The sequence below is a fragment of the Ambystoma mexicanum genome, chromosome 14 (genome assembly GCF_040938575.1).
Source record: "Ambystoma mexicanum isolate Mex_15411 chromosome 14, UKY_AmexF1_1, whole genome shotgun sequence".
Lineage (NCBI taxonomy): Eukaryota > Metazoa > Chordata > Amphibia > Caudata > Ambystomatidae > Ambystoma > Ambystoma mexicanum.
The window spans coordinates 515394454-515416417 of NC_090940.1; positions in this window are offsets into that span (position 1 = coordinate 515394454).

The following is a 21964-nucleotide window of genomic DNA, read 5'->3' on the forward strand; positions in this document are numbered from 1 at the left end:
GGGCCATTGTAATTGCCTCGAGAAAATATAGTCCAACATAGAGTCTCTGACGTTGATATGCAAACCTTTGGTATATTCCAACAAATCCCATTAGGCAGTCGTTTCTTCTTTCCCATCTAGTGGGGTGGCTCCTTCTGTTACAGAGCCTGTTGCCTGGTATTTACGTAAAAAGTGAAAAGTCATCTGCTATGCAAAAAAGTACACTGACCACAAACGTCCAAAGAAAACCTTAGGAGTTATTTCGAATTCTTCAACCTTTTTTTATTTGATTTATTTATGTATTGTTCATTTGTTAGCCGCTTATACAGAAAGTAAATACTGTTTCAAAGCACCCACAGGGCAACAGGGAGGGGACAAGCAATGAGAAACAATTAACATACATAAATAATATTAAATACAGTGAGGGGGTGAACCTACTATGGATAGGTGCTGGCCTGCTCATGGGTGACCAACAGGTGAAGTACAATGTAGGGTAAGTGCAAGCCTCCATGGGTGGAGGGTGAGCTGAGGCAAGTGCTGAGGCTGGGGCAATTGGGTGTGGGAGACCAGGGCCCCAAGAATGCATAAGGGCCCTGAACACCAAACAAGCAACTGTGGGATTAGCAGAGAAGAGAGTGAGGGAAGGAGGAGGTAAAGAGGAAGGTCTTGAGGATCTTCTGGAATTTAAGAAAGTCCTACTCAAGACGAAGAGGGAGGGGGAGGATGTTCCAAAGAAGGGAGCCAGCTGAGAAAGTGATCAACCTCAGGCCCTCTGTTTAGCGAAACACTTTAAACACAAGGAGTTGGTGCCAGAGGAGCACAGAGGTCTAAAGGGGGAATATTTAGTAAGAGAGAGTTGCAGATAGTGTGGTCCCAATACCCAGACAGCCTTGTGGATGATACAGAGGAATTTGAATTTAATCAGTGAAGCAACAGGGAGTCAGTGAAGACTTTTTAAGGCAGCAGAGATGCAGTACTTGGGCTTGGGGCCAAGGGTACGTCTCACTGTCCTATTGTGGAATAGCTGGAGGGGTCTGTGATAGAGCAGATGGAGATAGATTAGACAGAAGTCGGTTTGATTAAAACAGTGTTTATTAAGTGCTTCTTTAACTTGGATAATACAGAATAAAACGATATGCTGTCTGCACAGGATCGGAACTTTGGATGTGCAGGCCTCCTTTTCTTTGTAAAGTCTGGCTATGGATATTTTTTTAGGCCGCGGATAGTGTTATTGACTTGGCAGGGCAGACTACATGCTTTATATAACGAATAAGCAACTAAGTGGCTGAACTTTCTCTTTGCCTTGTTCTGATGACTTTAGAGTTGGTTTAATACAAGTCTCTCCCTTAACGGATTATTAGTTCATGGGTAGCTGGCCTCTCTTCATCACTTAATTGCCCCAGATAACATAGAACGGGGACATCCCCTCTAACATATAGAGGTACAGCCTCTGTTCCGTTTTCCCCAGTTCAGGCGCTCCTCTCCCTTACAGTTCGTACGTTTCTTTGAATCACTACTAGAACAGGCTTCTCACCTTGTGGTCCGTGAGACAGCGGTTCCGTCTTCCCCCGCCGTCTCCTTCACTATGCACAGCGTCCCTGCATTACACGGAGCTTCGTTTCCTCTCCGCCGTGGCTTCCGAAGGGACTGAGCTATTTGCTCTGCTCGAGGTCCCGCCCCTACAACGGTGGGGCCAGAGCAGCGCTCGGCAGCTCACAGCTGATCTTCCGCCTTCAGCTGTAGCTGCGATGACAGCTAGCATCAAGGGTTGCGAGGCCCGGCCTCCGCAAGGGTGGGGGCTTGAATCACTCTTCGCCGCCAGGCACAACTGATCGGTCTGACTCAGCGGACGTGCAGACTTTCTCCTGCCTGGCACAGGGGTAAGGCGACTTCAGGGCTCACGGGGCTAATACTGCACTCCTCACCTCTTCGCTCTCCACTCTTCGGTTGATGGCTGGACAACCAATGTTTTTCTGTCCCAGCCTCGCTTCGAATCTCCAGCTCTCCCTCTTCTTCACTTCTTATGCTAATTTCACAAAAAACTTTGCGAGCCGCTCAACGGGAGCACATCTCGTCTTAACTCCGGGCCGGTTGCTTAATAGGCCCATTCATACAGCGTCACCTCTTCGGAAGGACATCTGTCTTCCTCCCTCTTCTCCAAGGACTATCAAAGAATAACAACAAACAAAAAGTCCAGTATTAAAAAAGAGCACCTTCTCTAGCACACCACTCTCTCTCATATTTGTCCACTGGGCTGCCTTTCAAACAGGAAGGCCCTCCCTCCAGTCCCTTTATGACATCATACTATTAGGCCACACTTCCTGGAAACAAAGGGATTTGAGGAATTGCCTGTTTACTTATCAATTGACTCTGAGGTATCTCATCTTTCTCCACCTTGTCACCCGCCTCATCACAGGGTCCCAGAGTGGAAAAGGCTGATTCAGGAGGAGCCTATTGCAATAGTCAAACCTAGAGAGAACCAGGGCTCGGGTAACATTGAACTTCTGGTGGAAGGTGAGAAAAGGTAGAATTCCTTTCAGAAGGAAGAGCTGAAAGTGGGACTTCTTGCCAATGTCCTGAGTGTGAGGGAGGAAGGAGAGAGAGGAGTCAAAGATGACTACGATGTTTCTGGCTTCAGAAGAGGGAGCAGGGGGAGAGCCCATGGATGAAGGCCAGAGTGAAGGGAAGAAGTCAGGTGCAGGGGTCCCAATCGGTAGGATTTCCGTTTTGCTGGCATTGAGGCAGAGATTGTTGGAAGTGCACCAGGCCTGGATGGCAGAAAGGCGGCCATGGATGATGGAAGGTGCAAAAGGGTCAGCAGGAAGTTTGAAGAATAGTTGTGTGTCGTCACATAACACTGGAAGTTGGGGGGAAAAGGAGGAGATGAGGAGTGCCAGCTGAGTAAGGTAGATGTTAAAGAGCCAAGGCGAGAGAATAGAGCCCTTGGGGGACACCACAGGTGGAGAAGGAAGTAGGAGAGGAGACGGTGTCCCTGATGACTTGGGAGGAGCGGTCAGTTAGGAAGGAAGTCAGCCAGTCCAGTGCCCGCTCTTAGATACCAAGGATTTTATGGAGCGTTTGTATGAGGATGGAGTGATTGACCGTGTCAAATGCAGAGGAGAGATCAAGAAGGATGAGGACAGCAAGGGGAGTTGGAATCCAGGGATGCAAGCAATTCTTTACGGGTGTTCAGAAGAGCAGTTTCCGTGCCTCTCGATGCTCGGAAACCAGACTGCTGGTCGTGGAGTCTGCCAACAAGTTCAGTGTAAGAGATGAGTTGGGACAGGGTCAACTTCTCCAGCAGTTTCCCCGGGAAGTGGGTGATGAAGATGGGGCGGTAGTTGGCTGTACAGGAAGGGTTTGCTGATGGTTTTTTAAGGAGAGGGGTCACAAGGGAGTGCTTGAGGGATGAGGGGAAAGTACTTGAAGCAAAGGAGTGGTTACAGCGATCAGCTAGTGCAAGAGAGCTAATGTTGTCCTTGATGGTTCTGGATGGGCAAGGGGAAACCTGTTTGGAAGAGAGCTTCATGGAGCGGACAACTCTGGAGACAAGGGCGAAGGAGGAGGGTGAGTGGCCAAGGGAGGCTAGGGGGTGAGGGATGGGTTGGGAGAGTGAGTGACAAGGATGTTCAGGATGTCCTGAGTTTTGGTGGTGAAGTAAGTGGCGAGTGCGTTGCAGATGGCGTGAGAAGGTAGGGGCGATAAGGATACCGCGGAAGGGTTGGCAAGTTCCCTGCAGATTTTGAAAGGTTAAGCTCTGGGACAGTGCTGACTAACTCTGGAGTTGAGAGCTCCTTATATAAGGGCAATCCCACTGGCTCCCTCGACCAATTGTGTTGTGCAAACATCTTTCTCTATTGAAACCATGAGTGATCCACCAACTACTAAAAAAGCTCTTTTGTCAAGTACTCAATTTGATGTGAATAATCACGGGGCTGAATCAGTCACTGAAGCCTGGACAACTGCCGATCTGCCTGTTGTGTGTAAAAGGAGAGGAGCGCCTCACCGGAATAAAACAAAACTTGGGGTAGCTGAATCTAAAGTACAGCGTGAGTCGGTTCCAGTGTGCAACTTAAAACAGTTGTTTTCTATTCCTGCTGTGTTGCCCGACCCCCCACCTCGAGTCTCAAGTCCCTAATTTAGTATCATTGAGAAAAACTGTAACAACGGTGGAGGTTCAAACTGATTTATCCCCAATTATCGAAAGACCACGAACTGTCGTTACTGATTGCAATACTGATAATTTGGAGAAGTCCCAGCAAATTAGAAGTCTTTTCCATAAGTACAAAGATGATTATTTGAATCGCTCTCAGATTACGGAACTGTTCCATTCTATTATACCTCTACGCATTATTGGGAGTAATGACATCCGAATTGTGTACCAATGTGAACTGAATGAGTTTGTAACATCTCTGGTTTATTTCTTTACTGATGAAATGACTGATTAAGTTGTTGTTAATTTGCACCAATTTCTTTGGATTGGTTATGAGTTCACCATAGTAAATAGTAAAGAATTTACTAATTGGACCAATGCAGGTGGTGTGGTAAGTCGAAGAGAAGTAATGTCGGTTCCCACTTGCATCAAGAAGTGCACAGATCAACCTCAGGTGGTTCTGCGAACATCCGCAGCACCAGTGGCCGTCCCTCTGAATGTCAGTCCAGTTTTACATGGTCCGGCGGACCGAGGGCTTGGCCTGACCAATGATGAAGATCACTGGGATTGGTTGGCAGGGATGGTCCATCAGAGGAAATTGCAGGGCTCCTAGCAAATTCTTTTTCCTTCTTAGTTGGAATACTAGTGGACATCAAAATCTACTGGAGAATGACGGTCTCCTGGACCACATTGATAATTTCAGTGTCGTTGCGCTCCAGGAGACCTAGCTTCAACCAATGGTCCTGGATGGGTGGACCACAGTTGATAAACCTGCAGTCAAAGGAAGGGTAGGCAGGCCCAAGGGAGGATTGTTTTTGGGTGTAAAGAATCCGCTATCACATAATGAGATGTTTTGTGATTCACCTAACATTCTTGCAGGTAGAATGGTGTAGATCAATGCTAAGGGGAGAAACAAAATCATTCTCATTAACGTTTATGATCCTCTGTATGCTAGATTGTATGCTGTGGTCTTGAATGAACTGGAGTGTCTACTCGCTACGGTGATATCTGTTTGCCCCATTGTATTGTGTAGAGACTTTTAATTCCAGAATCCCTAGAAATCTAAGTGCTGAAGTTGTAGGCAGTGTCATATGTTCCTCTGGTGTAGCTTACAAGTCCAGGTTAGATCGCTCTTGTCCATGTGGCACCAGCTGGGTATCCCTGCTTTACTCCAAAGGGTTTGTCATGGTAAATGGTGCATGTCCATCCGACTGTCCTCCTCAGTTTACTAGGACCTCTGTTAATAGCTCCAGTATAATTGATTATGCGTTTGTGGTGAACGTTGCCTCATTAATTACTGACATGCTTGTACACCGTTGGACAGAGAGTGATCACTATCCCATTGTTCATTGTTGAGTCTAGACATGTGGGGCCTGCCCTAATAGCTTGTACGTCTGGGACGCTTACGATTAACAGTGCACTAAATCGAGTTGTATGTACATCCCCTAAGATAGCGGCTGCATCAGTAACTGCTTGTAAGGTCTTTAAAGATCTTGTGCCTTCATCTCTCACTTCTGAGCTCCATTCTAATTCATTACTGGGCGCCTCTACCTTGGTGAGATATGAAAAGTGTGTGGCTCTGATTAGAGAGAGTATCTCTCAAAAAATCGTGGGAAACAATAGGTGGGCAATGGGATTGAATCAAACACATAGACGTGGCTACGACAGAGAGATTAGGGATAAAAAGAGAAGTTATCAAAGAGAGCTACGTGCCTTGTCACTATCTGTCTCTGAGCCTACATTGTATGCAGCAGGTCAGAGGTTAATCAAGGCAAACTACACCAAATGGTTAAGATTACATTGCTACGTGAGTGAGTGTCAATTATGGAGAGACTTGGTCTTTACCACTCTAATCAATGATTCACACACATTCTTGAAAATCATTAATGGAAATGATCTGACCCATCGTGATATTAATGGGGTATCTGAGCAAGAGTGGGTTAGGTATATCTCCACCAATCTTGGAGGACACGCATTGGGGAACATTACCATTCCCCACTCTCTTGGAACCTGGAGGGACACTAAAAACAAGGAAGAGGTTGCAAAGCTAATTAATATCAGCAAAACTTCCCATGCCCCTGGCCCTAATGGCTTATGCAATCAGTTGATGAAGGATGTCCCATTGTGGACAGAGGTTCTCCATCAACTCTTTGTCTAAATTGCATCTACTCCGACTATCCCTCATTCTTGGCATGACAGCATCTTAGTTCCCGTACTAAAGAAAGGAGCCCATGCGGACCCTCACAATTATCGCCTGTTGGCGATGCTTGATGTACGAGCTAAGGTGTTTACTCAGGTTCTTCTTGCAGAACTAACCAGTTGGATAGAGGCCACAAACATCATGCCACTCAACCAAACTGGTTACCGAAAAGGTTGCTGCACCACAGTCGATACCCTAGCTTTCACCACTGTTATCCAACAATCATGGCTGATTCGTAACAGACGTGTCTATGTTACATTCATAGACTACACCACCACTTTTGACACAGTTGATAGAGCAAGACTATGGGGGAAATTGATGAGCTGGGAGATTTCTCCTGCCCTCTTAAAGATGATTATGATGCTGTATGACGAGACTAAAGTTACAGTGCGTTGGAGGCTAATGGAGGGACCTCTAGCTGGATTGATGGGTAATGCCGATGATATTGTCCTTCTTGACCTGACTCCAGGAGGGCTCCAAACAGCGTTAAACAATCTTTACACCTATTCCGCTGCTAATTCACTCAAGGTCAACACGTCTAAAACCAAGATTATGGTGTTTGATACAAACAGAAAAAGGCGACTAGAATGAGTTGGAAAATTAATGGCGTCCCTATCGAAGTAGTTACTCACTATATGTATCTTGGTATTACTTTAGACTCTAAGCTCACTAGTATTGCCCACATAAACCAACTCAAGATTAGATTAGAACAGCACAAACATTGGGTGGTATTTGTTCTTTTGCGGGGGAAGGGGGAGGTTATTCTGTTGGGACTTTGACTAAGATGTATTCCATGAAAATCTTGCCCATTATTACATATGCAGCAGAGATGTGGGCATTTGGAAGTTTGGAAATTATTTCGAAACTAGAAATAATGATTTTAAAGGGAATTTTAAGGTTACCTTCATTTGCTTCATAAGACATTTTTTATTTGGAGTTTCATTTACTTCCAATCATGGAGCGAATTACACTAACTTGTATTGGAAACTAGCATATGCATAGAAAAACTCACTCATGGGATGGCTATTTGCGGCATTTACAAATAAACTCTCTTGTATGTGGCTAAGTTCTGTAGCCTCTATTAGAGGGGAAGTGGATAAGTGGATCCCTAGAGTTCAGGGGGATCCGTTGGCGATGGATCTGAACTCTTGTAAAAGAATCATGAGGGTTTCACTGAAGGCGGTAATTCAAGACCAAATGATCATCAATGTAGCATCTGAATCTATAAGTGAATGGTATATTCCACATATATTGGAGCGACAGCTGGTTCCCTCATATATACAGCACTTCATCAGCAATCCCTTTGTGTGGGACTATATGCGTCTCAAATTCAATGCTGTTAAAACATTTCAGATCATTGGGCGATGGCTTAAGATCCCTAAGAATGAATGATGTTGCCATCTTTGTGGCAAATTAGAACTACCTCCTTTTTGAGCGTTCAGCGACAGTGGTGTTACGAACAAAGGCGTTAAGAGCTATAGGATATGTTATTTCGACCACCACTGATGCTCTCTGGGACATGTTTATGTCTGGAACAAATTAATGGAGTATTCATTTTACTATATTATTTATTTCTTTTGATGTACTATTTTGTAAAGGTTTATATAAACCATAAACAAATAAATAAATAAATAAATATTATGGAGAACAATTCTAGAGGTCTTAATGATTTTAGAATAATGGTATATTTTACTTTCAATGTTTAGGATGTTGATTTTATGTCAAGTTCATGTATTTGATTGGAATGAATTGTATTAAAAGTTATTAATGTAACTGTACAATACTAAATGAAAAGAAAAATAAATATTGCAAGCTATGTTGGAACATACATGTGGTGAATGTCTTATGACGCAAGCCTATGCTGCGCGGAAAGATGCAGCCAAATTTACTGTCTTACGAAGCAACAAATGTTGAATTTGTATCTTCAATCAGTGAGTTTCTTCTTGGAGGCAACATGACAACAATGGGGGAAATTGATAAGGTTTACTAGAAAATTGCAGTTAAAAATGGTTTAGAAGAAGGACAGATGAAAACAAGAAAACAAATCAAAAGTTTCAGAGAAGAAGAGCTTCAATGTATGGGCATTCTTTTTGGTAATCCCAAAAGGGTAAATGACCACAACGAGTCTCACTGAAAGTAATAACAGATGTTGCACTTTCATGCAGAAGATGAATTTGAGGAAATTGAGAAAAATATGAGAACCCTTCTTGAAGCTGCTACGATTTTTACACAGAGCCGTACTAACTTGTGAAACATGTGAATTCACAGGAAGTTTTGAAGAAGTGAATTTGGCAGATGTTGTTCAAAAGAAACGTGTTCTTTTTTTACAAGTGGTGCTCTCGAGGACAGATGGATATGAAAAGTAATTCAGAAAAGAGGGATACCACTGTGAGGAACAGGGCTCATAAATTGTCACAGATGTATATATATGAAATGCTATCACCTCAACAAGCTTCCTATGCTAGCACTTCTGCCACACGGCATACCCGCTAAATCCCTTTGCAAGTGGCAGTTGGGCTCACAATGCACACAGCTACCCGCAGCAAATTCATCATTCAGTTTCTGCATTGCATGGAAGCTTCTATAGATTATGCCACAGTCCTTCGGTTTGAGACACAGATAGCCAAAGAGGTAATAAAACGCATGGATGAGTGTGGAGGATCGTACCTTCCCTCAGAGTTGGACAGAGGCAGATTTGTCTATTGTGCTGCTGACAACATTGACTTCCTCAAGGATACTCTGTATGGTAAAGGAACTTTGCACAGTACAGTTATGGTGGTCTATCAGGAGAAGGAGGAGTCAGATGTCCTTAGCCCAATTGAAATATCAGGACCATCATCACTTCGATCACTGCAGAAGATTCCTCAGTCCCTGCCTGAGGTCATGCCTTGCAACATTCCCAAAGGGTGTTGACCACAGACTCCTGTAAGCAGTCCAATCACTGATTAAGCAGAAGAATAAGGTTATTTTAGAATCCAACAGGCTTTAGGACCTACTTTGCATGATGGCGGAAGTATTGCTGTTGAGTGATTTTCAAGAATGTTTCGATGAAGATTTGCTGGATACACATTGTAATCGCACTGAAGAAACCAAGACTGATGAATATGAGACAGAGTCAGAACCACTCACTACAGTTCCGACTTGGTGAGCTTACAATTCCATAATAAGTGATCCTCCAACTAAAGAAACTAGAGTCTGTGCACTCATAGATGCCTGCCCACCCAGCACACAAACACAGCTCACATTCATGAAGAAGTTGAAGAAAATAACATCTGTTGTCACCCCAGAATCAAAACAGTTGTAACATTGGATCTTGGCCTTTACAAGCCTGTTTTAAAATGAGCTCTAGCTAAAAAAAAGACTTGTCAAAGTACTGGATGCTTAGACCAGGTGAGCTGCGTATAATAATGGGAATGCTTTGAGCTATTGGTTCTTTCTCAGATGGTAGAGCATTGAGACCACCCTAACTGTACTTTATGATGCAAATGTATCAAAGATTCTAGCAAGGAAGTGCATAAGGAGACCAGTTGAAGCACACATCACTAAGGCTTGCACTTTTCAAATTCATCATCGATGAACTCTACAAAGAGCATGTTGAAATCAAGGAAAGGATGGAACCTGAGCTTAAGAAGTTAATTAAAAGTTTACAAGGGTATGATTCCCAAGAAACAAAATCAGTCCATAATGACGTTGTGACAATACTGACAAATTTGAATGTGATAGGGAAAAATGAAGCATTTTAGGCTAAAGAATCTCAAGAAAAAACAGCACTCGGAGTTGCTCTTCATTGCATTGATATGGTGGACACAATGCTTTTATTTATCAGATCCGTCTGAACTGGGATTTACACCTTGCATCACTTGAAAAGTTTGTTAAGTACTTTTTTCACTCTCAATTTGATAAACTGCGCAATTATGTTAGCATGGTACTTATCGGAAATTAAACAGCTTGAAAGCAAACACCCGGACTTGTGGAGTGAGTATCAGAAAGGTAATTGGGTAGTAAGCAACACAAAAGTACCTTTTTCAGATGAAGCTCTGGAACATCAAAACAGGGCAATGAAAGTACTTGGTGGTGTGGTTAATATTACTAAAAATAAACAGGCTCTAGCACATTTCTTTTTAGCCTCTCCTGAGCTGTCAATGCTGTCTACAGAAGCAAATAAAATTGTAGGAATCACAGATTACGAAAGGTGAAAACATCACCACCTAACAGCATCCAAAGCAACACGTCAAAAGGAAGATGTTCAACAGATCAACAACTCGATCATGACATTGATTGATCCTGTGAATTATGATGGAAAAGAACTCATCAGCATCTCGACAAAGGCAGTTTTTGATGAAACAATTCAGAAGGACACATCAAGAATGACATAAAAAGGTTGCCAAATGTACAACAGCTTTAAAGAAGACCAGATTGAATCAGGCATTTGTAGCCTGTGGGCACCAATAAAGAAAAAGAACTGTTAGCTGTGTAAAAATGCACGCAAAGTGTAAAGACAAAGGTGTCAGACACCATAGTGCAGTTGAAGGCAGATCGTTCTTTGTTCCCAAGTTTGCTGATTCTTCACAAAGTCAAACTGACAATAATCTGTAGTAATGCTTGAGTAATTACAAATTCTCTGCAGTACCTCTTTTAATGTTCAACTTAGATGGTACAATGATTTTAGCTATACAAAAAAGCAAGTTGAAGAAGATACTGGAAGAGAAACAACATATTCAGCAGCTGTCCTTGACGGAATGGCAGAATTGCAAGCATTGCAGAAACGGCCATACGTGAAGACATGCCATGACCTTGCAATTGAATTCAACAGGAGAATAGAACTTTATCTGCTCAAGTATGATGAAACTCATTTACTATTTGATACCTACCTAGAGAATTTACTCAAGAACCGCATGCGTAGGAAAAGAGCAGGAAAAGCAACACCTGTTTAGTACAAACACACAGATTCTACAAATATTGGAACATTTCCCGTGAGAACCCTCCTATTGCATTCTAAAACTAAAGATTAATTAACAGCTTACCTCTCAGATAAAGCAATTCTGCAGGCACAGAGGAAAAAAGAAGCCTGGTAGCCAGTTGGAGAAATTAAGCCAGGTCATCAGATGGAAATTATGTTGGAGACATTGAAAGCACACATGAGGAGGCAGACACAAAACTAATTCTTCCCTCCTTTTATGTATTACATCGTCATGCTACTACCTTCCACATTTTGTCACCTGGTGCCGATGCTTTTGTCCTTTCACTGTGGTGGTCACTGTTTTCCCCATCTAACAGCATGTTTGTCACAGGAGTTGGAACTAATAGAAGATTTATAGATCTCAAACATGTGTGCTCCTGTTTAGGGCCTGCAAACTGTAGGCCTTACTAGGCCTTCAATCGCGAACAGGGTGTGATGCTATCGGGTGCTTTACGAAGAAAGAAAAATTATCTTTCTGGAAAGTTTTCATGACTTGCATGTCTAAAAGAATTTAAGAAGGAAGAGGAATGATTGATAGTGATTCATTTGGCGAGTCTGCTCATCAGGAACAAAGATATCAGGCATTGGTCAACTGCTTTGGAGGATGTTTACATAAAAAGAGGTGCAAAGTTAAAATCTGCCGCCAACAAGATCCTCTCTAATACCATACATCTTAAGGATTTATTACCAAGTGATGGAGTGGCGACGCGCTGATCAACAACACCCGAATCTCCCAGAGCCATCACAGTTCAGGTGAGAGAAGGCAGATAATCAATATTCTCCTGCTATGTGTATGCTTCCATGTGTACGACAATCAATCATGCAGCTGGTACGGTGTGCATTTGTAAAAGGATGGTGTGCTGTGCATTGCAAATGCTGAGCTCAGTCACTAAGGTGCACAGAACTGTGTAAGTGTGGTGGCAAAGAAGAGCTCTGTGATAACAACGATTTTGTAGACATTGGAAATTAACTCTGGAACTCAGAAGATGACCTGTAAAACCTTAATTTCTCTCTTCAAATTTAAATAGCTATTGTGGTTTTAATAAATAGTATATTTCAACGAGAACGTTAAAAATGATTTCAATCTTTCTAATTTAGTGAACATGCAGTTAAAGGTTTGCAATGAAGTAGCAATAATTTCAAGGCTGTGGGCCTCATTCCGAGAATGGAGGAAGTAATGGCGCTATTTGCGCCATGACTGCCTCCCATACCGGTACCGACTCCGGTTTGGTGAGATAGGGACTTACCGGTCCATTCCAACCTTAGAGGGACCGGTAAGTCCCCATTTACCAAACCATTCCCCATTTCCATTTGAGCCCCCATGGGGCTCGATGGGAATGGGGAGGGCGCAAATAACGGCCTGGGTTATGCCAAGGCCGTTATTTGCGCCCCTGGTCCCCTAACGGGACCTGTAAGGTACGTTTGGTCCAACCAAACGTACCTTACGGGTCCCGTTGGGGGACCTCGGAATAGGGCACAAAGGGATTACCGGCACCAGTGCCCTTACCGGTGCCGGTAATCCCTTTGCGCCCACCTCGGAATGAGGCCCTATATCTCAGCAAATTTTACATAGAACCACCCCAAAAGAAGCTACAGCTCAAAAATGAAATTAGCATCCGTAACGTTGGCCATCATGGATTAATGACATCACAAAGGCCCTCTGCAACACATTCAGACAAAACACCTGGTAGAACATGATTGTATGCTTCTTTATCAATGCATCCCCAGTAGGCATACCATAACTTCATTCAAAATTCCACAAACTATTTTATTATAACCAATGTCCCTCAACTATAGGTGATTCTTCAAGAGCATACAGCACATTCAGGAAAAACACAGAACAACAGGAGTGGACCCGAAAGAAGATCCCAGAGATGCTGCAAATAGAAGCACCTCGGATTATAACAAAATAATTCTCCTCTCCACATCTGGATTACCCTTGTTCACTGTGCTTAGAGAGGCACAGTTCCACCTCACTGATGAGGCCTGACTAGGCCGAAACATGTGTCTGGGGTTGCTGTTGGTATCTTGCTCAGAGGAGAATTGCCTAGCATTTTGGTGCTGGACTGCCCAAGTGGGTGGGACCGGACTGATATGCAAATGGTTTTCTCACCTCTGTGAAATGTACAGTGAGCTAAAAAACGTGGTTGTAGACCATCCTGAGTGGTGGGTACCTTGCCAAAAAAACAGGTTATTTGGCCGTGTTCGTTCTCGGTAAAGGAGCTCATAGACAAACGGTATCAACCAAAGTGAAGCTGCCAACAGCACATCACAGCTCTCTTGCTCCTTTTTCCCCTGCTGAATCCTGCTAGCTTACCCCCTATCCTCTTGCTTTACAGAGTCGCCAGAGCGCCAAGGAGCCACGCAAGTGTCGACAATGCAGGGTATAATACCCTTTAACATGACATAACAAATCTATTTGAACAATGCAGAATCTGGATCAACTAAAGAAAAGATGGACAGGTCACAGTTTTTATGCCCATCGGTCAAAAAGAAAAATGGCATGTTGATTATTTTGAAGAGAAATGTATCATATACTTAAGAAATCAGATGCAGACGAGTGACCACGCGGATGAGATCCTCTCCTGCGTGAGCTCCCGTCCCGAGGTCCCGAAAAACGGAATGATCCCCCGTTTTTTGACCCCCCCCCCTTGGGTGGAAATTCGAGACGAAGGTACTTGCCACGTATGGAAGAAATCCCGGGCGAAAACGGCCCCGGCTTCCACCAACTATCGTCGTGAAACTGTGGAGGTGAAAACGAAACTAGAATCAGCCTTGACTCTGCCCGGAACTCTTGGCCTGCTGAGAACAACACCCAGTGGAGCGCACGCTGGAGGCTGGGCCCCCGCGTCCACACAACGCCACTCCTGGATGGGTGGACCCGGCAGAGCAGACGGTAGACCGCAATAGCGGCGAAAGGAGCGGGGAGAACTTTGGAAGCGGTCCGACGCCGGGCACCCCGAGAAGAAAACGGAGGCACGGGCCCCGTGCTTACTCTTCCGCCGAAACGAACCTTTGCGGCGGGATCAGATCGCCTCCCCCTGACGGACCAAGCGAGGTGGGCTCACCACCGGGCTGGGGTGCGGCTTGAGACCTGGGACGCACGCGGCGAGGTGCTCGCGCTCCCTGCGGCCCAAGAGAAGTAAGTGTCTGCCCTTGTCCCCCCCTCCGTTCATTCGCCAGAGGACAAGGACCTTAGCCAGACTGTAATAACGGACGCATTTACCTCACAGAGGGAAAGGCCCCCGAAGATACTTTTAAAACGGTCTGTCTTGGGACGGAAAGTAAAAGCACAAAATAAGTGACCTTGGGGCATGTGCCTCCTCTGTGGCAACAGGCGTTCCAGCAGCGGCACTGTCCGACACGTTGAAACTACGACATCAGGCACATGAATGCCCGACAGAAACTTGCCATATATGCATACGGTTCGATACCCCGAAACGATGTCGGCTCCAAAATGGCCACATCGCCAATCACAGATACAGAAGCTGCCACCACAAAAGGAGACATAGCAGATTTACTGGTAGAAATAAGGAACATGGGAGCCAATATAGGAGGAAAGATTGATAAACTTACACAGCGCCTTGACAACATAGAGGATAGGGTTGAAGGTGTCGAAAACAACCAGGCCTCAATCGATGTCTTGGAAACACAGCTGGCCCACAGAATAACTGAGCTCGAACAAAGAGAGCAGGAGTTTAGACTTAAGATGGACGATTTGGAGAATTGTGAAAGGAGAAACAACCTACGTTTTTTTGGGATTCCCGAGAAAGAAGGGGAAACAGAAGATGACCTGAAAACAACCCTTCACGACATCATCAAGCTCCTGGTTGCCAATGACAACATTGATGAACCCAAGACAGAGCGCATTCATAGAGCGGGAGGCCCTCCTGGAGGCCCGAAATCAGTCCTGGCAAGATTTCACCGTTATCAGGATAGGATAAGAGTGTTAGAAAAGGCGAGGAGCGGAGGCACCATCTCCCTAAATGGATCCCAAATAACGATATACCAGGACCTCTCCTTCCTGACCTTGGCCCTGAGGAAAATGTGCAAACCACTCACGACATGGCTTAAATCTCGTGACACACGCTACAGATGGGGATACCCCTTTTCTCTTTCTTTCGAACATGAAGGCACAAGGATCAGGTTGAGCTCTGAGCAACAAATCAAAGCTTGCATATCTGACTTACTAGGCCTGCAGGATCGGGAGGAATCCCGTGACCATGCCCCCAAGGACGGGAGGGAATGGCAGATACAGGGCCCGAAGAGGAAGAAGGTGAAAGGCTCGAGGAAATATCGCAGGGGAAACGGCTCCCCAGAAGGGGGCAGCTGACCCTCGACAAGTATGGGACTCTTTGCTTGAATTGACATTTGATATGGGGTAAACATGGGTGTTTATTGGGGTAACGTGATTGAGACCTCCACTTATCTTGCAGAAATGTGCTTGCTCTGGGGGGAGTTTACCGGGGGCTCATTAGTTATTTTGATGCTTATTTTGCAAGGGGGCCGTGAGGCAACGGTCTCCACTGGTGGTTCGGTTCCGGGCTAGTGCGTTTAACTAAGCTTGATCGGACGCCACCGAACTCAGGAAGAAGGAAGGAGGGGGGTGGGGAAGACAGACAGGGGCACGTGTCAAATCAAGAGGATATTCAAGAACTATGAAAAGTATAAGGGTTACGTGGTTGTTTAAACACAGAGAAAGCGGGTTGAAATGGTCAGAGAGTATGTATGGTCGCAGATTCCGTTGTTACGATGACCGCTGAACCATATAGCAGGGGTGCCATAAGGGTGGGAACGCTGAACGTCAAAGGTCTTAATTCACTGACCAAGAGGTCACTTGTCTTTAGAGAGTTTCGTAGATCAAATATCGATATCCTTTTATTGCAGGAGACTAAATATGTGAAGGGTGAGGAGAGGGTGGTCCTGGGGAGGCGATCCGGGATTGAATTCTGGGGCTCTGGACCATTAAAGAGGGGGGGGAGTGGGAATAATCATTAAGAAGGGGATAGACTTCAAGACCACAAAGGTTTGGTGAGATGCAGAAGGCCGAGCCTTGCTTGTTTCAGGATCCATTGGGAATGTGTCCACTACGATCGCCACGATCTACTCCCCCAACGTAGGGCAGGTTAGATTCCTCTCCAAAACAATCCCCAAAATCATGCTAGAGTCAACGGGCCATATCATCCTTGGAGGAGATTTTAATACATGGGCAGATCCCACGTTAGATTGGAAACCCGGTAACCCAGAAACACGTGATAAACTCGGAGGAGACCACGCCCAATTCAGGGTGATGATGGAATTGTATGGATTGACTGATGTGTGGAGACTAATGCACCCCACGGTGAGAGCTTACACCTTTTTCTCAGCCCCACACAATACTCTCACCCGCATTGACTACCTCTACCTCTCAAGAGATCTATGCGATACGGCCTCACACACAGAAATCACACCGATCACATGGTCTGACCATGACATGGTGACCGCCAATATAAATGGGAATCCCTACCAGTTAGAGGTGGAAAATGGAGATGCAACGAGACCCTATGGAAAGACCCTGTTTTTAAATTGGAGATGGAAACTGAAATTGCTGATTACTTTCGATTGAACGATACCAGGGAGGCCTCTACACAAGGGGTTTAGGATGCGGGCAAGGCGACCTGGAGGGGGCTCCTGATGAGGGAAGGAGCCAATAAAAAGAGAGAGAGAACCCCGATTGACAATAGACTCCGTAGAGAAATCGCCCAACTAGATAATGAAGCAAAGGAAGGGGACGTAATGGACCATGAAAAAGTCAGTGAAGCAAGGAAAAAAAGGGAGGAACTCTGTCTCCTAGAACGCGACCAAATAGCTCGTAAACATCTTTTCCTAACACAAACATTTTATGAGAAAGGAGACAAAGCAGACGCGTTGTTAGCGGCCAGGCTACGAGCACAGCAGGCAGAATGCAGAGTACAGGAAATAGTTGATGGAGGACCCAACACGGTTATAAGTAGGACCACCATCCCCAAAGCCTTTGCAAACTTCTATGAAGCCCTGTATACCCCAGAGATGGAATCGGACCCGTCTAGCATTCGATCCTATTTAGCTGATATCGATATGCCCAAACTGACATACATTGAGTCTGAGACGCCCCCATAACTGAGGAGGAGATTCAGGAGGCCATCAAACGACTAACACTAGGTAAATCCCCAGGCGAAGACGGGTATACTGCAGGTTTTTACAAGACATTTGCCTCACAGCTCACACCCTTTCTAATGAAACTATTTAATTAGATCCTGGACACGGGGAAACCTCTGGATTCATTTGTCAAAGCACTCATAACTGTCATCCCAAAAGAAGGGAGAGATCCCAAGAAATGCGGATCATATCGTCCTATCTCCCTACTCAACTTAGATGCAAAGATATACACAAGGGTCTTGACAGCTAGAATTGAAACATACCTGCCCCGCCTCATCCACCCTGACCAGGTGGGCTTTATACTGGCTCGCCAGGGTGCATACACCATGCGCAAGACCCTGCACTTGGTACATGCCTCCCACAACCTGAACACTGATCCCTCACTATTTTCCATCGATGCAGAAAAAGCATTTGATAGGGTAGATTGGGACTTTCTAATACGAGTCCTTTGAAAAATTGGGATGGGCCCCAAGCTTAGAAAGGGAATCCAGGCGGTCTATTCGATGCGTACAGCTTCGGTATTTGTAAATGGGGTATATTCTAGGTGGTTCCAACTGAAGCGGGGTACCCGACAGGGATGCCCACTGTCGGCCATCCTGTTTGCTTTATCGCTTGAACCATTAGCACACAAGATGAGAACGGACACCAGTATAGAAGGGCTGCACCTGGGACACACAGAGTACAAGTTGGCATTGTATGCCGACGACATTCTTCTGCATGTGGTCAATCCTGAAATGTCCATTCCCCGAGCTATATCCCTCCTTGAAGAATATGGTCAGTTATCAGGGTTCAAGGTCAATCGGTCCAAATCCATATTATTCCCCCTCCAGGGGGCGGCAGAGGTAAACGAAACAAAATATTCTTCCCTTGGACTGACGCTTGAATATGACACCATGCAATATTTAGGGATTCGAATTACGAAACAAATAGACACTCTTTATGAAGCGAACTTTCCACAGCTTCTTGCCAAATTCCATGCAGATCTTGCCAGGTGGGACAAATTGACAATCTCGTGGCTTGGCCGGCTTAACGCCATTAAAATGACTTGTCTCCCGAGGTTTCTCTACCCCTTTCAGATGCTTCCCATTAAAATACCGGAGCAATACTTCACCAAGGTTAGAAAAGTGACACTGAAATTCCTGTGGCGTGGGAAAAAAGCCAGGATCGCCTACAACACATTAACGTTACCCAAAGATAAAGGAGGGGTAGGCCTCCCAGACATCAAGAAGTATTATGTTGCTGCCCAATTACGGGTGCTTGTCCCTCACTTACGTAACCAAAAAGAACCACAGTGGATAGCAATGGACAACCACTATTTAGACCCAGCAACACTCTCGGAGTGGCTATGGGCCCCACGAAAGAGAGTGTTGAGGAGGACGAAGGAGCATCCGCTCTTTGCCACCATATGGGAAATATGAAGGGAGGGTCCAGAGATGAGAGAAATCACAACATGGCCGTCTCCACTGAGCCACCTATGGTCCCCGGGCATAAATAACCACATCCCCAATGTTGAAACATTCCAGGCGTGGTATGAAGCAAGACTAGAAAGGGTGGGCCAGCTTCTCCGAAACGATTCCTTTATCACTCTCCCGGAGATAACAGAGGCCCTAAATATAGGCGTGCTGTCCACTTTCCACTACTTACAGATCAAAGGGGTCTTAACAAAGGCAGCATGGAAGGAAAAACTGAGTAGGGAGCTCCCCCCCTTCGAAAAACTGTTGGACTCCAAGACTGACAGGAAGGGCCTGATTTCCGCCATGTACAAATTACTAGTGGAGGCGGGCAGAGGGAACACACATAACCTCAGAGCACGTTGGGGGAATGACATGGGGTCGGAAATTGATGAAGACGTGTGGGATAAAATGTACCGCATGCCAACACGCACTTCCATATCGTGCCAATATAAACTCCATTCCATCAAACTCTTGCACCGCTGGCAGTATGACCCTTACAAACTATCCAAAATGTATCAATCATCCTCCCCCTTCTGTTGGCGTCAATGTGGACAAGTCGCAAACTATTGGCACATGTGGTGGGGATGTCCTAAGATTAAGATCTATTGGGATGAGGTCTTGGGGTGGATTAAACATCTGGACGGGATTCAAAGAACGGCAGACCCCCATCTTGTCCTGTTCGGTCTCGAGAAAATAGAGGACGAGTGGCAGAGAGTCCAAGGCCTAGCTCCCCATCTGTTGCTCGCTGCTCGGGCATTACTTGCCACCAAATAGAAATCAATTACGACCCCGACCGAGAATGAATGGATTAATGTTGCAATGAACATATGTACTATGGAGAAAATTACTGCATCACTCCACGGCAGGGCAACACAGTGTGAAGTCCTGTGGGCAGATTTCCTAAGAAAATACACATCGAACAGACATCCAATCCCAAATGGAGATAAGGTTCACTGTCCATAGGGCCCGACTAGTCCTTTTCCTCTTGGGTACCATTCCCCCTCTACCCGTTATGAGACTGCTTCTACGCTATGCATCAGGCATCAGTAGAACCATGACAAGACACCCTCCTTATGGCGGGTTCCTGAACACACCACATCGAAACAGTTTCAGCCTGCGACAACGAGCGCATGACCATGAAAACACAACTCCTTGGTAACACGATTTCTTAGTCCGTGAAGGGTGTGGGGAGCGGGGAAGGTTTAAAAGTATAAAGAGAACGAGAAAAATATGTTGGTTTTTTCCATTGTTATACCGTTGGATGTATAGAAATGAAACTAAGCACTGTATATTGGAATTACTTCCACCTGTATAACGAATATGGATGCATATGTAACCTTTTCTCTTTTCTCATTGAGAGAACTGTTATGTGTTAAAACATAATAAAATCAAATTAAAAAAAAAACTAAAATCTACAGAAAGCCCACAGATGTGAATAGTTGTTTACATCATACAAGTCATCACCCAAAGCATTTGAAGGATAATTTGCCTTATAGTCAGCTCTGCGGCTTAAAAGAATCACCTCTGAAACCAACACGTTTCAGGACGAATACAATTGCATGAGGAAAAGGTTCTTGGATAGAGGCTTTCCTCCTGAAACCATTGTCAATGCTATCATACGCACAGAAGCTGGCGATAGAAGTACACTACTCCAAGGATACCCAAGGAAAGAAGAGAAAAGCTTGATCCACACGCTCAAATATTCGAGCCAGAGCTTTCAAATAAAAAGAATTATACATAAGAACTGGGATCTTATTAAATCTGATAGTACACTGACACAATTATTCCCTGATCCGCCTATGATGGCATACAAAAGGGGAAGGAACTTCAGAGATCAAGTCATTAAAGCTGAAAAATCAAAACTAACATCCCAGACGACTTTGAGTAAACCAAAAGTAGGTACCTTTGCTTGTCTACATTGCCAACATTGTAATAATTTGATAAAAGGAGACCACGTCCGGCATCCACACACTGGTAAGAAGATTATGCTAAAAAACTTTGCCACATGCGATACAAAGAATGTCATTTACGCAATACACTGCCCTTGCGGGAAATACTATGTTGGCAAAACAAACAGAAAAGCTAAAGACAGATGGACAGAGCAGAAATCATCTATCAGGACACAAAACTGTAAATCTCCAGTCTACAGACACTTTAGTGACATGAAACACAGCGTATCACAAATGCGACTTGTAGTGTTGGAAATCTTACGTCCATTAAACAGAGGAGGCAACTTACCCAAACTGCTAGCGCAGAGAGAACTGTTTTGGATTAACAAATTGGATGCTATGACCCCCATGAAGATTACTATCTGGGCCCATTTTTATAAAAATAGCCCAACTTTACATACCTTCAGATGGCTAAGGGTAAACTACTAAATTATTCTGGTGATCTGGTATCCATTCCTACAAAAATAGCTGTTTTTATTTTTTATTTTTTTTAGCAACTCACACATTGGTTGAGGCCCTTATTAGGTCCTAATTGATCAGCTATCCTTTCCCCAGATGGCTATAAGAACTGCTACATTTATAGTAAATGCGATGTAACATTAGATTGTACACCCATCTTTTATGGGGTAGAGAATTTCACATCACTTCACATTATGTATATTGTTGTGTATATATAGCTGTGTTATCACCCTGTATTCTCTCCTAAATCAAGACATATAATGTTATCATGCAATGGTGTATGCATCTAACTAAGATCATTCTACCTTATTTTTTAATATCTGCCCTTGGGAATATATCATTATGTTGGCATCTAAATTTAGATAGACTAATTATGCCAGTCCTTTACAAATACCTTATGAATATTCAATTGCCATTTTGATATTCATTACCCTCTCCTAAATATCAAATCCAACTAGGTTCTGTTTTTAACTGACAGTTTCTATATTGAGGCAATCTCTTGCCGATGTTTACTAAATATTAGTCATTTCTTAGATGTGGTCTCAGACACCATTGTTATACTTTTGTGTTTATCAATTTGACATCCTCCGCGTCAGCGAGCATGATGACATTTTACCTCTAATTATTCATCTG